At 50.6% G+C, this 14562-nt stretch overlaps 1 protein-coding gene across 4 annotated transcripts in view; it reads left to right on the forward strand.

Annotated features, from left to right (window-relative positions):
• Nucleotides 1–14562, forward strand: part of LOC135067977 (collagen alpha-1(I) chain-like) — an 89483-nt gene that overhangs the window by 7991 nt on the left and 66930 nt on the right. Inside the window, exons 1-2 of one of the 4 annotated variants that reach the window (XM_063964558.1) lie at nt 12677–12882; nt 14359–14530. The exons of the other annotated variants lie outside the window; for them this stretch is intronic. The gene's annotated coding sequence lies outside the window, so the exon portion shown is untranslated. Of the gene's footprint in view, nt 1–12676; nt 12883–14358; nt 14531–14562 lie in introns of those variants that run through there. 4 annotated transcript variants of the gene reach the window in all.

Raw genomic sequence — 14562 nt, forward strand, 5'->3', positions numbered from 1 at the left:
GGTTTTTTCCATAAATAATATAGGATTTCTATCACAAGATATACTGACGGGGTATTTTTACTTGTGATTTATAGTCCCCATATATTCTATATCTATTGAACTCCTGGTCTGTGCCATCTTAGGCTTCTTTTCTGAGAGTTCTTGCTAAGTATAGCGCTGCTATACTTTGTACTGGGTTGCCCATTATTGTGCACATAGTTATGTCTGCTAGACGTGGCAACGACGTTGGGGCCTCTCCCACACTGCATGGTAGTGAGTCCGCAGACGTAATGGAGGATAATTTGGCAGCTGAGAGTTCAAGTTCAGGGTTCCTTACCCCCCAGTGGGTCGGTAGCGCTTGGGGCATCACAGGACCCACCTTGGGCTACATTCTCCACATTGTTAAACACACTTGTGACTAAATTGACGCCCCCTGTGGATCCACCTCTGCCACTACCACAGTTTATGTTCCCTGCTGTGAACCCGCCATGGGCGGACCAGCTTTCCACTCAGTTACAGCATTTGAGCCGATCCATGTCTAAATCTAAGGGTCACTCTCGCCCGCATAAGACTAAGTTGTCTTCTAAAAGGGCCATTACCTCCTCCCAATCTATGGCTTTAACCAACACGTCCTCTGAGGAGGACGGTGCATATACTGACCCCCCCAGACACTGACGCTGATGTTTCAGATGGGGAGGGGAAATCATATGTGGATGTCTCGGATTTGATTGAGGCGATACGGCTCATTCTTCAAGTATCTGATGATTCTGAGCCTGAAACTGTCTCCAAGAAACCGGATAGGTTTAAGCGTAAGTGTTATGAACCACAGGTAGTGGTTCATTCCTATTTTATGTTTATAAGTTGTCTTGCAGGCCAGGATTTCCCGTTGCTCTGTTTAAGAATACTCTTGGTTGCTGCCGCTGGTGAGTCTGTGTAATTGCAGCTTGTTCGCATGTGTTCAGCCTCACCTGGCTGCTAATTGCATCTTGTCAGTTTGGAGTCATACAACAGGGCAGCTGCATGACATTATTAATTAGGCCTCTCTGTTATATGCTGGCTCAGTGCAATTCACAGACGCTGGTGATATTTCTAAGTTTCCAGTCTGCTTGAGTTCTGAGCTTGTTCCTGCCAGTTCCTGAGCTCCAGTCTAGAAGTGTCTGACTTGCTGCTTCCTGTGTCGATTCCTGTGTCAGTTCCCATGTTGATTCCTGTGTCTGATCCCGTGTCCTGCCGTGAGGAGTTCCTGTCCTGAGGTCCTGTGGCTTTGCCTGTGCCTGGTCGAGTTTCTGGCTTCTTGGTGTCCACCGGTCTGTCGTTTGGGATTCTGCCTGTCCTCCAGTTCTGAGAGTCTGTGTCGGCAGCATTGGGGGTTCCTGTCCGTTTGCCAGTATTCGTACCGGTTCCGTGAGTAGCGGCTCTGCCGCGTCCGTCGGCCTAGGCCGCTGTATTCCGTTATTATTTCTGTCACTGGTGTTTTGCAGAGGGTTCTGCTTATGCTGTCACCGCCGGTACACAAAAGTATTGTGTCGGCGTGTGGTCAGCATTTCCTTTGTTGTTCTATTCCTTTGGCGGCAAGCCGCACATACTTTGGTTTTAGGTTTGTTAGTAGCCTCTGGCCTTGTTGTTTAGTTAGAGGGCCCCTTGTTATCACCCTGTCTCGGTTCACTCTTTGTCTCTCATTAAGACCTGAGGGGGCATCGAAGTTGGGCAGACGTAATCCGCCCTTCAAACGCGGCTGCCATGGGCTCAAGCAACCATAGTCTCGCAAGAGTGTACTGACAGCACGGGCGAGACAACGGAGATAGAGCGCCAGGGGCTATTCCCTTTCCATTCCCCTTTCCCAGCATTACGTCCTGGTGCTCTGGACTCGCTTCATAACATCTCCCTTGTTCTGAGCACCAGGAACCTAACATTATCACCAGCCCAACCACAAAAAAGAAATAAAACTTTTTTTTCTTTTTTGGCCCAGTCCAGTGTCTAGTCTAGAATCTAGTCCTGTCTAGAATTCAGTGTGCAGAATCCAATCCGGTGTTTAGAATCCAGTCTTGTCTAGAATTCAGTGTGAAGAATCCAATCCGGTGTTTAGAATCCAGTCCTGTTTAGAATTCCGTGTGCAGAATCCAATCCGGTGTTTAGAATCCGGTCCTGTCTAGAATTCAGTGTGCAGAATCCAATCCGGTGTTTAGAATCCAGTCCTGTCTAGAACTCAGTGTGCGGAATCCAGTCCGGTATTTAAAAAAAAAAAAAAAAACAGTCTTGTTTTGTCTAGTTTAAAAATGTAGTCTTGCCTTGTCTAGTCTTGCCTTGTCTAGTCTTGCCTTGTCTTGTCTTGCCTTGTCTTGTCTTGTCTTGTCTAGTTTTAAATCCTCCTATGTCTACTATGCAAGCCCTGCAGGCATCTCTCGCAGCCCTGAACTCTGCTTTCAGTGCTTTGAGACCAGAGCGACTAGAAGTTTTGCAGCAATCCCTAAAGCAACTGCAAAACCTTCTGACTAAGATCTTGCTCATCTTGCCAGAAGTCGTTGAGAGTACATCTATCTCTAAAGAGACTCTTGTTCACAGTATGGTGACAAGAGAATCCTCTGGTTTAATTGAAGAGAAAAGGTTTAAAAGTTTTCTGCGGCACAGGCTCTCAGAAGAGGAGCGTCTGCGTCGCAGAAACTTAAACTTATGCCTATATTGTGGGGGTGTAGGCCACTATCTGCAGACCTGTGAGTTGCGCAAGCCAAAGTGTGGTGACGAGTCTTGCCCTCTGGCCAAGTTGAGTCAGGATACAAGACCTACTCCTGTCTCTACTGTGGCAGAGGTACTTGTCACACAACCCACACTAAAAAGCTCTCTGTCCTATAATTGGGGTCCTTGGGCAAGGGAGCCCCATTATAGATTCAGGAATCAAAAGAGAATGTTTCTCTCCTCTCTTGAGGTTCCTGTTGAAGCAGAGTTGCAAGTCCCTGGAGTGGTGCCCGATGCCCAGGTTCCTGGAGTGGTGCCCGTTGCCCAGGTTCCTGGAGTGGTGCCCGTTGCCCAGGGTCCTGGAGTGGTGCCCATTGCCCAGGGTCCTGGAGTGGTGCCCGTTGCCCAGGGTCCTGGAGTGGTGCCCATTGCCCAGGGTCCTGGAGAGGTGCCCGATGCTCAGGATCTTGGTGTGGTACCCGATGCCCAGAGTGCTGGAGCGGTACCCGATGCCCAGAATGCTGGAGCGGTACCCGATGCCCAGAGTGCTGGAGCGGTACCCGATGCCCAGAGTGCTGGAGCGGTACCCGATGCCCAGAGTGCTGGAGCGGTACCCGATGCTCTAGCTTATAGAGGGACATCAAATATTATAGCTCAGGTTTCCATACCAGAAGGGGTCTCAGAAGCTGTTACCCCAGGTAGGGACTTGAAGAGCGCAACCCCAGAAAGGGTATCTGAAACCATAGTTCTAGAAGGGAACTCGAGAAGCAAAACCCCAGAAGGGATCTTTGAAGTAACATCCCCAAGTGGGGTCTCGAGAGACGCAGCCTCTAAGAAGGGTCTAGAGGTCGCTTCCCCAGGAAAGAACTTAAGAGGCGTAGCGTTAGTGGAGGTGCTGAAGGTTATAGCCTCAGCAAAAGTCCCGGAAGTCATAGTCCCGGGAGAAGTTTTGATAATTATCGACTCAGAGAGGGAGGCCAATGACTCAGTCCCAGTGAAGGAGGCCGATGGCTCGTCCCAGTGGGGGAGGCCGATGGCTCGGTCCCAGTAAAAGAATCCGTGGTGCTGACCCCAGCGGGGTTCCTGAAAGACACTGCCCCGGGTGGGGTTCAGAAAGTCACTGCCCCGGGTGGGGTTCAGAAAGTCACTGCCCCGTGTGGGGTTCAGAAAGTCACTGCCCCGTGTGGGGTTCAGAAAGTCACTGCCCCGGGTGGGGTTCAGAAAGTCACTGCCCCGTGTGGGGTTCAGAAAGTCACTGCCCCGTGTGGGGTTCAGAGAGTCTCGGCCTCGAGTGAGGTCAATAGTGACCAGGTCCTAGCAAAGCACTCCAGTCAGTCAGATGGGAAGGAAACAGATCCTGACTCTGTTGATATCTCAACATCCATAATCTTTGATGGGGACTTTGCCCAATTTCTGGCGCTTTTCAAACACTATTACATTATTATGTTGTCTAGACCATTTCTGGGCATCACTTTAGAGAACCTTGTGCTCTATCTGATTTATTCTTTTAGAGGAGAGCCTTTTGAGTGGGCGACCAGCCTAATGAAAGCTGAAGATCCCATTTTTCAGGATCCCACAGCATTCAGTGATGCAATTATTAAAAGATATGGTTCCAAAGAAATTGGTTCAGGTTCCTCTAAGTCACCCGTCTTGTCTGCTGAGAGTTTACCAAATACTGTAAACTCGGCACAAGAGTCTCAGCCCGTTGTTTTGACTGCAGGATGTGCTTTTCTGACTTCTTCTTCTAATAGGAGTACTTTGCCAGAAAGTTCAGCTCCCAAGGGTAAGAAACCTATCTCTGATTTGAATGCAGCCTTGCTGGGTGGTACCATCAGTTCAGACAATGTTTGGGGAATTACCTTGGTCAGACCTAAAGAGCTTTGTAAAAAGAAGAAGAAAAAGAAATAATTTTTGACTCTTGCCTTGATATAAAAAAAAAAATATATTTTTTTCCTTGTCTTGTGTCCAGTGGCCACCGTCAAGGGGAGGGCACTGTTACAAGCTGTTGTTACAGCTTGTTTCTGTTTTCTTGTCTGTTAGACCAGTGTGTCAGGTTTTTTTTTTGTATCCCTTGTTTTGGATAGTCTGTATTTTGGGGTCCTTTGACCCCTCCTCAAGGGGGGGGGGGGGGTACTGTTATGAGCCACGGCTGTGGCTCATTCCTGTTTTGCATGTCGGTTAGGTATTTTATGTTATACTTCTGTTTATGTTCCCCGTGGGTGTCATGGGGTGCTCGGAGCTCACCCTTAAGGAGGGGATACTGTTATGAACCACAGGTAGTGGTTCATTCCTATTTTATGTTTATAAGTTGTCTTGCAGGCCAGGATTTCCCGTTGCTCTGTTTAAGAATACTCTTGGTTGCTGCCGCTGGTGAGTCTGTGTAATTGCAGCTTGTTCCCATGTGTTCAGCCTCACCTGGCTGCTAATTGCATCTTGTCAGTTTGGAGTCATGCAACAGGGCAGCTGCATGACATTATTAATTAGGCCTCTCTGTTATATGCTGGCTCAGTGCAATTCACAGACGCTGGTGATATTTCTAAGTTTCCAGTCTGCTTGAGTTCTGAGCTTGTTCCTGCCAGTTCCTGAGCTCCAGTCTAGCAGTGTCTGACTTGCTGCTTCCTGTGTCGATTCCTGTGTCAGTTCCCATGTCGATTCCTGTGTCTGATCCCGTGTCCTGCCGTGAGTCGTTCCTGTCCTGAGGTCCTGTGGCTTTGCCTGTGCCTGGTCGAGTTTCTGGCTTCTTGGTGTCCACCGGTCTGTCGTTTGGGATTCTGCCTGTCCTCCAGTTCTGAGAGTCTGTGTCGGCAGCATTGGGGGTTCCTGTCCGTTTGCCAGTATTCGTACCGGTTCCGTGAGTAGCGTCTCTGTCGCGTCCGTCGGCCTAGGCCGCTGTATTCCGTTATTATTTCTGTCACTGGAGTTTTGCAGAGGGTTCCGCTTATGCTGTCACTGCCGGTATACAAAAGTATTGTGTCGGCGTGTGGTCAGCATTTCCTTTGTTGTTCTTTTCCTTTGGCGGCAAGCCGCACATACTTTGGTTTTAGGTTTATTAGTAGCCCCTGGCCTTGTTGTTTAGTTAGAGGGCCCCTTGTTATCACCCTGTCTCGGTTCACTCTTTGTCTCTCATTAAGACCTGAGGGGGCATCGAAGTTGGGCAGACGTAATCCGCCCTTCAAACGCAGCTGCCATGGGCTCAAGCAACCATAGTCTCGCAAGAGTGTACTGACAGCACGGGCGAGACAACGGAGATAGGGCGCCAGGGGCTATTCCCTTTCCATTCCCCTTTCCCAGCATTACGTCCTGGTGCTCTGGACTCACTTCATAACATCTCCCTTGTTCTGAGCACCAGGAACCTAACAGTAAGAAGGTGGTTATCCGTTTTGGCCAGACGTATCCTTTGGTTGAGATCCTGGTCGATGGATTTGGATTCCAAGAAAACCCTGGAGGTGCTTCCTTTCAAGGGAGACATTCTCTTTGGAGAAGACCTCAATAAGATTGTGGCTGATCTGGCTACTGCTAAAACAGCTTGCCTACCTAGTACGGCTCCTTCCGCACAGAAGGATAAAAGTACTTTCCCTCTGCCCTTTTGTACTCCAGGTAGAACAAAAGGTCAGGCGTACCCAAAGCAAGCTCGTGCTTCCAGACCTGCCAAGCCCAGACCGAAGCGTGCCTGTGCCGCCCGTCATCCAGCTTCCAAAACTGACAAGCCTGCCACATGACGGGACGGGCCTCCCTCTGGGGGATCCCAGGGTGGAGGGCCGACTTCTAGGTTTTGCCCAGGAATAGTTGAAGACCACTTCAGATACCTGGGTGAGGGAAGTCACCGCTTGAGGTTACGCCATACCTTCCAGAAATTGCCACCCTCATCGATTTTGCCTGACAGATGTGCCTCTGGATCCGGCAAAAGCAAACACGTTGCACTTGGTGGTACATTCCCTCCTGTCCACAGGAGTGGTGGTACAGGTGCCTCTGACCCAGAGGGGCAAGGGGTTGTATTCACCGCTGTTTCTAGTCCCGAAACCGAATGGGTCCTTGAGGCCCATTCTCAATCTGAAGTCCTTGTGCAGGTCTCCAAGTTCCACATGGAAACGCTGCACTCTGTTGTTCTGGCTATGGAGCCTGGGGACTATATGGTCTCCCTGGACATACAGGATGCCTACCTACATATTCCTATTGCGTTATCTCATCAGCAGTACCTGCGGTTTGCGGTGGGCAATCTTCATTACCAATTTCGGGTGTTACCCTATGGTTTGACAACGGTTCCACGAGTTTTCACCAAAGTTATGGCGGTCATGACGGCTACACTCCGCCGTCAAGGGGTCAGGATACTACCATACCTAGACGATTTGTTGATCCTGGCAGGTTCCCCAGAACTTCTCCTGTGTCATCTCGATTTGACGGTCCAGTGCATGAAAGTCCACGGGTGGCTGATCAACTGGAAGAAATCCTCCCTGGTTCCGGCTCGGAGCATGGTACACCTGGGAGCGTTATTGGACACCCACAACCAGCGGTTGTTCTTGTCTCGGGAGAAAGTCCTGAAACTTCAGGACAAGATCCGTTGCTTCTTATCCTGTCCGCAAGTGTCGATTCATTCGGCGATGCAAGTGCTAGGTCTCATGGTGTCGGCTTTCGACATTGTGGAGTATGCTCAATTCCATTCTCGCCCTCTGCAGAAGTTGATTCTGTCCAAGTGTGATGGCCTGCCTCACCGGATCAGATCTCACATGATCTCCCTATCTCCGGAGGTCCGCCTGTCACTGTGCTGGTGGCTGCAGGACCAACAATTGAGCAGGGGTCGTCCCTTCTGGATATCCAACTGGGTCCTGCTGACCACGGATGCCAGTCTGAGAGGTTGGGGCGCGGTGTTGGAACAACACTCTATTCAGGGTCAGTGGACCAATGAGGAGTTGCTACTCCCGATAAACATTCTGGAACTGCGGCAGTGTTTAGTGCGTTGACAATGGCCCAGCATCTAATACAGGACAGACCTGTTCAAGTACAATCGGACAATGCCACCACGGTGGCGTATATCATTCATCAGGGCGGTACTCGAAGCCGCATGGCAATGAAGGAAGTATCAAGAATTCTTCAGTGGGCAGAATGCCATCTGCCGGCCATATCAGCAGTTTTCATTCCGGGGCGTTCTGAACTGGGAGGCGGACTATCTCAGTCGTCAGGACGTGCACGTACATCCAGAGGTGTTTAAACTTCTCGTGGACAAGTGGGGTCTCCCAGATGTGGACCTGATGGCATCTCGACACAATCACAAGGTTCCGGTCTTCGGAGCAAGAACAAGGGATCCTCAAGTGGCGTTCGTGGATGCCATGTCAATCCCGTGGAACTTTCGGCTGCCGTATGTGTTCCCTCCGGTGTCACTCCTGCCCAGAGTAATACAAAAGTTCAAGCAAGAAGGAGGAAACCTACGTCTAGTTGCTCCAGCGTGGCCCAGGTGGCACTGGTTCTCCAATCTACAGGGCCTCTCGTTGGATCGGCCCCTTCTACTTCCACAACGACAAGACCTCCTCGTTCAGGGCCCTTGTGTTTACCAGGATTTGGCCCGTCTGGCTTTGATGGCATGGCTCTTGAAGCTTCCGTCCTGAGGGCTAAGGGTTTTTCTGAGGCGGTCGTTCAAACTATGTTGAAGGCCCGTAAGCCGGATTCTGCTCGAATATACCATAGGGACTGGAATGCTTACTTTACTTGGTGTGCGTCTCACAATCATGACTTTTTCAGGTTTAGAACGGCCAAACTATTGGCTTTTCTACAACAAGGCCTGGACTTGGGCCTGCGTCTGGCTTCCCTCAAGGTTCATATCTCTGCCTTGTCTGTTTGGTTTCAGAGAAAGATTGCTACCCTGCCTGATGTTCATACATTCACTCAGGGTGTGTTGTAGATTCAACCTCCTTATGTGCCAGCTGTGGCCCCCTGGGATCTGTCGGTGGTTTTCTCCGTTTGAGCCTCTTACCTCTACTGACCTTAAGTGGCTTTCCCTTAAGGTGTTTTTCTTGCTGGCTATTGCTTCAGCTAGAAGGGTCTCGGACTTGGGTGCCTTATCCTGTAAGTCTCCCTATTTAATTTTTTACCGTGACCGGGCGTTTCTTAGAACACGGCCAGGTTATTTACCCAAGGAGGTGTCTTCCTTCCACCTTAACCAGGAGATTGTGGTTCCGGCCTTTAATTCTCCTGAGTTGTCTTCCAAAGAGCAGTCTTTGGATGTGGTACGGTCTCTCCGCATCTATGTGAAGAGAACTTCCTCCGTTAGGAAATCCGATTCTCTTTTTGTGTTGTTTGGTTTTCACAAACGTGGCTGGCCTGCTTCCAAGCAGACTTTGGCCAGATGGATTAGAATGGTGATTGCACATGCTTATGTACAGGCTGGTCGTCCGGTTCCTGCTACCATCAAAGCCCATTCTACTCGGTCGGTTGGACCTTCTTGGGCGGCCCACCATGGTGCGACCCTTGAACAATTGTGCAAGGCGGCTACATGGTCCTCAAGGAACACGTTCATTAGGTTCTATGCCTTTGATACTGCCGCTTCCCAGGATGCTTCCTTTGGACACCGGGTTCTTGTGCCCGCTACAGTGCATTGGGCTGGTTAATGAAACTGAGCTCACTGGCATGGAGGCAGGGTTATAGAGGAGGCGGCGCTGTGCATCTTGGGAACAGTCAAAAGCTTTGAGCCTGTTGGTGCCTCGGATCAAGATCCTACTCTACACCCCGATGTTAATCCTTGTGGAGCCCAGTGTACCTCGCAGAAAGAGATTTAACAAAGGTAAGTTCTTACCATAAATCTTGTTATACCGTTGCAGGGGCTGCACATAGGCCCACCATTGCGGCTACTGGGGCCGTAGAAGCTATTTAGGCGTGGGCTCAGGAAATGGAGGCTGAGTTTCTGTCCAATTTTTCTGAACATGCCAGACAATGTCTCTCTTATATTGTCACGGCATCTCATTACATTAAAGAAGCAGTTTCAGATGCAGGTGTTCTGGCGGCCAAGGCTGCTACGACATCCATTTTGGCTCGCCTTATTCTCTGGTTACGGTCCTGGTCGGTGGACTTGGACTCTATGAAAACCCTGGAGGTGCTCCCGTTTAAAGGAAACATCCTCTTTGGTGAGGGTCGCAACAAGTTTGTCGCTGACTTGGCGTCTGCTAAGACTACATGTCTACCTAGTACTTCTCCTTTGGCCCCGAAGGCTAAGGGTACTTCCTTTCATTCCTTTCACCCTCCGGGTAAAGCAAAGGGTCAGGCGTACCCGAAACAGTCTCGCACTTCCAAAACCACCAAGCCCAAGCCTAAACGTGCCTGGGCTGCCCATCAGTCTGCTTCCAAATCTGAGAAGCCTGCGGCATGACGAGGCAGGCCTCCCTCTGGGGGATCCCAGGGTGGGAGGCCGACTTCTACAGTTCACCCAGGTTCATGGTTGAAGACCACTTTAGATGCTTGGGTACGGGAAGTCGTCACTCACGGATACGCTATATCCTTCAAGACACGTCCCCCTCCTTGCTGTTGTCTGACGGACATCCCTTCGGATCAGGTGAAGGCAACAACTCTCCGTTTAGTGGTACAATCCCTCCTGGACAATGGAGTGGTAGTGCCAGAGCCTCTGTTTCAGAGGGGCAGGGGGTACTATTGAATGCTGTTCCTAGTCCCCAAACCGAATGGTTCCTCCCGGCCCATTTTCAACCTCAAATCTTTGAACAAGTTTGTGGGGGTCTCCAAGTTTCGTATGGAGACCCTTTGCTCTATTGTCCTGGCTTTGGAACCAGGGGACTATATGGTATCCCTGGATATACAGGATGCTTACCTGCATATCCCTATTGTCATGTCACATTAGCAATACCTGCGGTTTGCTATTGGAAATCTCCATTACCAATTCCGGGCCTTACCGTTTGGTCTGACCATGGCTCCGCGAATTTCACCAAGGTCATGGCAGTTATGACGGCTTCACTCTGCCGTCGGGGCATCCGGATCCTGACGTATCTGGACGACCTGCTGATCCTGGCCAATTCCCCAGAAGTTCTCCTCCGTCATTTGGATCTGACGGTCCAGTTTCTGCAAGCCCACGGGTGGCTCATCAACTGGAAGAAATCATCCCTGGTCCCTTCCCAGAGCATGGTGCATCTGGGAGCGTTGTTGGACACACACAACCAGAGGTTGTTTTTGTCACAGGAGAAAGTCCTGAAGCTTCAGGGCAAGATACATTGCTTCCTCTCTCGTCTGCGTGTGTCAATACACTCGGCGATGCAAGTACTAGGCCTCATGGTGTCGGCTTTCGACATGGTGGAGTATGCTCAATTTCATTCCTGCCCTGCCCTCTGCAGAAACTGATTCTTGCCAAGTGGGACGGCCTGCCTCACCGGATCAGGTCTCAAATTATCTTGTCTCCGGAGGTCCGTCTGTCACTGACCTGGTGGCTGCAGGACCAACGATTGAGCAGGGGTCGTCCCTTCTGGATCTCCAACTGGGTCCTTTTGACAACGGATGCCAGTCTGAGGGGTTGGGGCGCGGTGTTGGAGCAACACTCTCTTCAGCGTCGGTGAACCAGGGAGGAGTGTCTCCTCCCAATAAACATTCTGGAATTGCGGGCAGTGTTCAATGCTCTGAAACTGGCCCAGCATCTGGTACTGAACAGGCCTGTTCAAATACAGTCAGACAACGCCACCACGGTGGCGTACATAAATCATCAATGCGGCACTCGAAGCTGCATGACAATGATGGAAGTGTCAAAGATTCTTCAATGGGCGGAACGCCATCTGCCAGACATAGCCGCAGTGTTCATTCCGGGGTCCTCAACTGGGAAGCGGACTTCCGCAGTCGTCAGGACGTACATGCCGAAGAGTGGAGCCTTCATCCATAAGTATTTAAACTCCTAGTGGACAAGTGGGGCCTACCAGATGTAGACATGATGGCATCTCGACACAATCACAAGGTTCCGGTCTTCGGAGCAAGAACAAGGGATCCTCAAGTGGCGTTCGTGGACATACTGGAAATTCCATTGACCTTTCGCCTGCCGTACATGTTCCCCCCGGTGTCACTCCTGCCCAGAGTAGTGAGGAAGTTCAAGTAAAGAGGAATCCTTCTTGTAATAGCTCCAGCATGGCCCAGACGGCATTGGTACTCAGACCTACAGGGTCTCTCGCTAGCGCGTCCTCTTCTGCTTCCGCAACGACCAGACCTCCTCGTTCAGGGCCCTTGTGTTTACCAGGATTTGGCCCAACTGGCTTTGACGGCGTGGCTCTTGAAGCTGCCGTACTGAGGGCCAAAGAATTTTCTGAGGCGGTCATCCAAACTATGTTGAAGGCCCGTAAGTCGGCTTCTGCTTGGATTTACCATAGGGTCTGGAATTCTTACTTTGCTTGGTGCGCATCTAACAATCATGACGTTTACAAGTTTACTACAGCCAATCTTTTAGCCTTCCTACAACAGGGCCTGGACTTGGGCCTTCGTCTGGCCTCCATCAAGGTTCATATTTCTGCCTTGTCGGTATGGTTTCAGAGAAAAATTGCCTGATGTTCATAAATTCACTCAGGGTGTTTTACGGATTCAACCTCCCTATGTCCTTCCTGTGGCTCCATGGGATTTGTCGGTGGTTCTGGGGGCTTTGCAAGAGTATCCGTTTGAACCTCTTGAATCTGCGGACCTTAAGTGGCTTTCCCGCAAGGTCTTGTTTCTGCTGGCTATTGCCTCTGCTAGACGAGTATCAGATTTGGGTGCCTTGTCTTGTAGGTCCCCCTATCTGATTTTTCACTGTTATCGGGCGGTTCTTCGGACGCGCCCTGGTTATCTACCAGGGCCGTAACTAGGTGTGTGCCAATGGTGCCTTGCCCACAGCGCATATGCACTGTAGGCGCACCATCTGGCATCACCACCCGCACGGCCGCTCAATAAGAATAAATCTACCAGGACCCAGGAGGCGCCCACCGCACCGCAGCTCCGCACAAGTGAAGAAACAGGAAATAAACTACAGCTCCCAGCAGCCCTTGCTGCAGGAAGCTGTAGTTTATTTCCTGTTTCATCACTCAGTCAGCGTGGGTCGGGCATGTGATGCTGCCCCCGCGCTCTTACTGTTGCCGGCCCCACAGCGCACCACTGCAGGAGAGGAGACAGAGAGACAGCCCTCACTGCTGGGAGCTGAGCTCTCTGGCTGTCAGGGGGCGGAGCCAAGCGCAGGCAGACGTTACAGTCAGAAGGCCCACACTCCGGAGGAGCAGAGCTGACAGGAAGTGTGTAAGTCTCTCTCTTCCAGCTCTCTCCTTCATCTCTACCTCTGATTAACACTCTCTCCTCTCTCTTATCTTTCTTATCTCTCCCCCTGTGTAACACTCTCCCCTCTACCTTATCTCTCCCCCTGTGTAACACTCTCCCCTCTACCTCATCTCTCCCCCTGTGTAACACTCTCCCCTCTACCTTATCTCTCCCCCTGTGTAACACTCTCCCCTCTACCTTATCTCTCTCCCTGTGTAACTCTCCCCCCTACCTTATCTCTCCTCCTGTGTAACACTCTCCCCTCTACCTTATCTCTCCCCCTGTGTAACTCTCCCCCCTCTGCCTTATCTCTCCCCCTGTGTAACTCTCCCCCTATCTTATCTCTCCCCCTGTGTAACACTTCCCCCTACCTTATCTCTCCCCATGTGTAAATCTCCTCACTACCTTATCTCTCCCCATGTGTAACCCTCCCCCCACCTTATCTCCCCCCCTGTGTAATTCTCCCCCCTACCTTATCTCTCCCCCTGTTTAACTCTCCCCCTATCTTATCTTATCTCTCACCCTACCTTATCTCTCCCCCTGTGTAACTCTGCCCTACCTTATCTCTCCCCCTGTGTAACACTTCCCCTACCTTATCACTCCTCCTACCTTATTTCTCCCCCTGTGTAACTCTCCCCCCTATCTTATCTCTCACTCTGTGTAACTCTTCCCCTATCTTATCTCTCCCACTATCTGATCTCTCCCCCTGTGTAACTCTCCCCTACCTTATCTCTCCCCCTGTATAACACGCTCCCCTACCGTATCTCTCACCCTATATAACACTATCCCCTACCTTATCTCTCACCTTCTTGTATAACACTCTCCGCTATCTTATCTCCCCCCTGTATAATCTCCCCTATCGTATCTCTCCGCCTGTATAACATTCTCCCCATAAAATCTCTCCCACCATATAACACTCTCCCCCACCTTATCTCTCCCCTACCTTATCTCTTACCCTGTATAACACTTTCCCCTATCTTATCTCTCCCCCTGTATAACACCCTCTCCTTCCTCCTCGTTTCATCTGTATAACACCCTCTCCTTCCTTCTCTCTACCTCTGTATAACACACTCTCCTTCCTCCTCGCTCCCTCTGTATAACACCCTGTCCTTCCTTCTCTCTACCTCTGTATAACATTCTCTCCTTCCTCTTCTCTCCCTCTGTATAACACCCTCTCTGTGCTCCCTCCGTATAACACTCTCTCCTTCCTCCGCGCTCCCTCCGTATAACACTCTCTTCCTCGTCTCTCCCTCTGTATAACACTCTCCTTCGTCTTCTCTCCCTCTTTATAACACCCTCTTCTTCCTCTTCTCTCCCTCTGTATAACACTCTCTTCTTCCTCCTCTCTCTCTGTATAACACTCTCTCCTTCCTCCACGCTCCCTTCGTATAACACTCTCTTCCTTGTCTCTCCCTCTGTATAACACTCTCATTTCTTCTCGCTCCCCCTGTATAACAGCGCCACCTTTCTCCTGGATCTGATGCTCCGCCCCCCTGCAGTGTCTCTAGGGAGAGACATGATGACCTAGGGGTTTGAGGAGGAGGCATTCCAGCTCACAGTGCAACAGCAGCAGCCCAGTGACCTCCGGTGACCTTTTCCCCACCTGCCGTCAGTCACAGAGCTTGGGGTGGTGAGTGATGTTTGAAACAAGAATGTTATTTT

Source organism: Pseudophryne corroboree, chromosome 1 (genome assembly GCF_028390025.1).
Source record: "Pseudophryne corroboree isolate aPseCor3 chromosome 1, aPseCor3.hap2, whole genome shotgun sequence".
NCBI lineage: Eukaryota > Metazoa > Chordata > Amphibia > Anura > Myobatrachidae > Pseudophryne > Pseudophryne corroboree.